Here is a 5,000-nt window from a genome sequence, read left to right on the forward strand (position 1 = left end):
GGGGTGTCTTGTGTGACTTGTTCCATTCTCAGACCTCTGTTCCTCCTGCCTGCATCTTGAGCCCCTTATGGATGTAAGTGCAAGGGGCTTCCTAAGACGTTCCTAAGCTCCCTAGGTAGTCCAGCTTCCCAAAGGTAACAAGGACTTGTGTCTCCTTCCCACCTTGTAAGAGGTCCTCAAGGCAACTCACATTAAGGGTCTCAACACAGCAAGCAGTGGTGATAGAGACCTCCTGCAGGCCTCCCTTTTCCCACAACTGGAACATAGCTGTACAATTTAGGTGCTGAACATTTGGTGTCATTCAGTTGCTAGAAGATAATTGTTTTGGTATGTCAATACCACATTTGAAGGCTAGTTTCTAGTCTCCACTGAAGTGTTTAACTTTAGTCTGAATGCAGAGAGCTGCTCACATTGCTATATAGTTTGGTAACTCTGTGCCAAGGCACAGTGAAGTTCTTACCTGCCTTTGAAAACTCTTCTTGGTTTGAAAACCAGTTTGCCAGGTAGTATAGAAGAATGACTGACCAAGGAAAAACCAGCCTGACGGCCCCTTGGGCTAGCAGAACTAGCTTCTCTGTTCCTTGAATCTGACCATGTTGTGCATCCTTCCAAAACCAGTTAGGACACAAGGTTGTCTGTCAGTTGTGTGCCTTGAAAAAGGGGTTCACATGCTTTTATAGTTCAGGTGGTTTAGGGATTCCGGAATAGAAAATACCAGCTGCCTCTATTAGGGGAGAATTGGTCTTCAGTTGTATAAGATACATGCCTTGGTGTTCCTCTGAATTGTTCAAATAAATTTCCAACCACTGAAATGCAGCTGAACTGGGCAGGGAAGTGAAACTTCTGCAAATGTCACCCTTTGGGGCTTTACTCATGTGTTTCTGATCTGTTTGCTCATTTTGGCAATTCTGCTGGATCTGTGTAAAAATCTTGGGTTTTGAATCAAGATATCAGGATGCACAAGTAACTGACCAATAACAGTAGTGTGGAGTTAAATGAGCTGGTTTGTGTGAGTCTAGATCAGTGATTTTTCAACCAGTGTGCCATGGCACATTTGTGTGCTGCAAATGGTCCACAGGTATACCACAGGAGTTTGGGGCAGGGTAATTTATTAGTAGGGCCATTGGGGATGTGGTCACCTTTCTAGCAGTGTGGCGTGCCTTATCAATCCTCAAAAAACCAATGGAGTACCTTGAAAATTTTAGCGCCTTGTCAGTGTGCCATGAAATAAAAAAAAAGGTTGAAAACAGCTGGTCTCAATAGACAGGAGAACTTAATTTTCAATTAGAATTTAGATGTTACTTTTAATTCTCCCAGTAACTTAGAAACACAAGCCACCTCAACATGAAAGTGGCATACATACAACTGCATGCAGCCTTCCTTCACTATGATCCCATGTTCATCTTGGGCAGACGTGTTTTAATTTTATGGTAAACTCATTGAATCAGTTACTGGAAATTGGAGCATAGGTGTATGTTCCGGCCATATGTACATAGTGACTCAACAGACCACCCTTATGCATTGGAAAGTTTGTGTTGGTAGATGACTCCCAATACTATTGCACTGACAAAACCTGTTGAGAATGAGTTTCTGTTCTAAGGACCCTGGGCAGGTGCTGATCATTTTAGTGCAGGTGTCTTCCTCACTTACTTCCCCTTAGTAAATGGTGGCCATTCTAATAGGGGACCAAATCCACCCTCTGGGACACCATTTGATTTGGCCTATTCTCTACCCACATGCCCCTCCACTTATTAAAAGATGAACCTATCCACACAGCTACATCCTGGGAGCACTGCTTCTTATTGCACATCCAAGTAAGCACTCATGGGAATTGACTTTCTTCAATAGGAATAATTGGCTTGATGTATCACAAGCAAATTAGTCAATGCTGAAGAGAACAGAATTGTGGAGGAGAGGGGATGGGTCTGCCGTAGCCCTTGACTTCTTCTACTCCTTGTCAAATCCAGTAAGGGCTGAGCCCTGCCTCAGTGGAGATGCATGCAAAGGGCATTTGACGTGTATGTTTACTACTAGAAAATGTTGCAGGCACTACTTCCATGTTGGTTTGTGTTAAAGCAGTGTCTGATAATGTACTGCCACCTCAATATATGTATGAGATAATGTCCTAATTGGTGAGAAAGTTACAGACAGGAATGAGCACAGTCAGAATTAAGCAGCACTGTGAGCATTCTTCAGTGAGAATCCAGATGGAAGTCTGGTTTTCGTAGCCTCTGCAGCGCAGCTGCACTGTGTTCCCCTGTGGGCCTGATTACTAAGAGCAAGGCTTTCCTGCATTACATCAACAGCCACCTCTAGTGATTTGGGCCATTGAGGGGTGTGTGACTCATTCAGTCTTTTTTTCCTTCAGCCTTTCTGCAGAATTCCAAAGCATGACTGCCCCCCCCCTTCTATCCTGCCAAGGAGATAGTTGTATGGGGTGGGGGAATTGGGGGCTGAGCAGTGCCAACATTGCCAAATCTAATTAAGAAAGGAGAAGAGGTGTTGTGGCCAAAAGACAAACTCTTCAGCATAAAAGATCGCCTTGTTCTGGTTTCTACATTTAAGCTGTGTGCACTGCAGAGTGACTCAGTCCTGCAGAGAAAAAGAGGGGGGGAGGGAGACAGAGACAAGAGGAGGAGAGTGGAGCTGCACCAACAGATAAATACCCATTCATAGTCCAGCCAGGTGCTTTGGAAGAGACCTGATGTCACAAGCCGGTTGCATAGAAGATGTTCTTTCCTATGCCCTTCATCTTTGCATCTTCTGGTCTCTGCTGGGTTTTTTTGAGAGCTCTGGGAGGAGAAGGTAAGGCAAGCCTGTGTTAAGAGACCCTTAGTGAAGCAATGCATTAAGCAGCAGTTCAGCGAATTACTTGTTCTGTCTCCCCTTCAGGAGCTAGCCAGGCCAACCTCCCTACAAAATGGGTTCCTGGTGCTTCTCTTCTCCCCCCCCCCCCAACCTGGTTTCCTTCCTATTCCACAGAAGTTACAAATGCTGTTCTTTGGCAAGATCCTGAATTTTGTCTGTCCTGTCCCCAAGTTCACTTCTTAAATGCACCATGTGCAGTCATTCACACATAGACACATACTCCTCACAGGCACAAGAGGTAAAAACAATCAAGCATATGGTTAAAAACCTGGGGTAACGGAGAAATCAGGAAGCCCAGAAAATGCCTCTTGCATACACCCAGAGGAAATGTAAGCAGGCAGAGAAGTGAATTCAATCCAGGCACTCCAGGTCGTGATGCAAAATCTGGGCGAAACTTCCTTTCTGGAACGTGATCAGGATTCAAAGCCCATCTCCAAAGGGATGGTGGCAGCACAGAGCAAGATCCTGCTGGATCTGCAGTGTCCTCCAGGTTGCATGAGTCAGCCATTGGCTTCCATCCCCTGACTTCGTCACTGAGATGTCAGTCATCTCGATTAAGATGCTGGGGCTGTTGTTAGGAAATCCTTCGGCAATGGCTAAGAAAGACCTCTCCACTGGCAGCATTGCTTATGGGAGATTTTACTAGCCACCTCGCAGCGTCCTACGTCTCCCTTGCTCTGCAAGAGTGGCTTCCTGCATGAATCAGTATTTAACATGTTCTTGCACAATACGTATCCTGACAAGCACTGCAAAATCTGTGAGCAGTGGAGATGGGAAGGCAAAATCATGCATCACCCAGCTCTAGAATAGGTAGGCAGCATTGAGGGCGAAGCACATACTTTGTATGTTGGAGATTCTTATCCACTAGTGTTGAATCTCATTTCTCAGCCTTCAGTTTTCTCTTTCCTTGCTTCCTTTCAAAGAATCAAGTTTCTAGTTCCTATGTGTATTGGGTGCAGGCTGAAAATGAGTAGGCAGCCTGCAATCTCCAGGTGCCACTTGGTGTTGCTGAGCAAGCCTTTCCTTGGACAGGGTGAGGGATTTAAGTGCTTTGATGCACTTACTGTGCAATCCTACACATATTTAGGCAGCAATCCTAACCACACTTTCCTAAAGACTGAGAAATGAGACTGGACTTTGGATCTAAACTCCTATGTTTGCAGACATGCAGGAGCAGCCTGCCCTTATGGGCCTTAGTGGAAAAGAGCATGAGCTGTGGGCCACTAAGCCCACAGTTCAGATCTCACTACAGCCCCAAATTCAGTTGATCCCCTGTGGCAAAACCACTCTTCTCTCAGAGGGTCAAACTGCACATATAAAATATATTTGGGATGATGTAACTTTTCTGGAGTAAGGGTTCTTTGTGATGTAACCTACTTTGTGCATCATTCCCAAGGTCATGACATGTTTAATGTAACCTGTTGTTTGGCCTTCAGCTCATCCCACAATATTATGGGGATAATATTACCAGCCTCATAGGGCTGTTGTAAGAATGATTTTATATCTCTACCTTTTGACTGCTCGAAATGTGTTGTATAAACTCTCCATATTATTAGGACCTCCACTGCATTTCAGTTCCAGGAAAGACCTGGGAATCCTGACAGGACAGACTCAAGACCAGCTGATGTCTAAGGGCCCAATCCTATCCAGCTTTCCAGCTCCACCCCAAAGGGGGTGTAGCCACAATGCAGCCCCATGATAAGGGAACACAGCAGGATGAAGCTCTCACCCCACTGGCAAAACTGCATCAGGACTGGAAAATTGGATAGGATTGGGCCCTAAGTTAGCACAGCAGATGCTACCTGCCCACGCCACCCCTCCCCCCATGATACATTGGATGCTGCTGCTGCTGCCTCCATCCCTACTCCTGAATTCAAAAAGGTAGAGAGGAATGGAGCAGGAGAGGACATGTGTGGAGGAGAGGTGAGCTAGAGTGTCCACTTATGATGTTTTAGTCCACTCCTCCGCACTCCTCTTCTGCTCCATTCTCCTCTTTCTTTGCAAATCCAGGGAGGAGGAGAAGCAGTGGAGGCAGGAGCTTCCATTAGTTCACTGATGTAGCTGCTTGTCTCTCCCTCATGCATCTCAATCTCATGTGCCAGCACGCAAGTATCTCTACAGGAGCAAAGGGT

The sequence above is a fragment of the Tiliqua scincoides genome, chromosome 13, assembly GCF_035046505.1.
Source record: "Tiliqua scincoides isolate rTilSci1 chromosome 13, rTilSci1.hap2, whole genome shotgun sequence".
NCBI lineage: Eukaryota > Metazoa > Chordata > Lepidosauria > Squamata > Scincidae > Tiliqua > Tiliqua scincoides.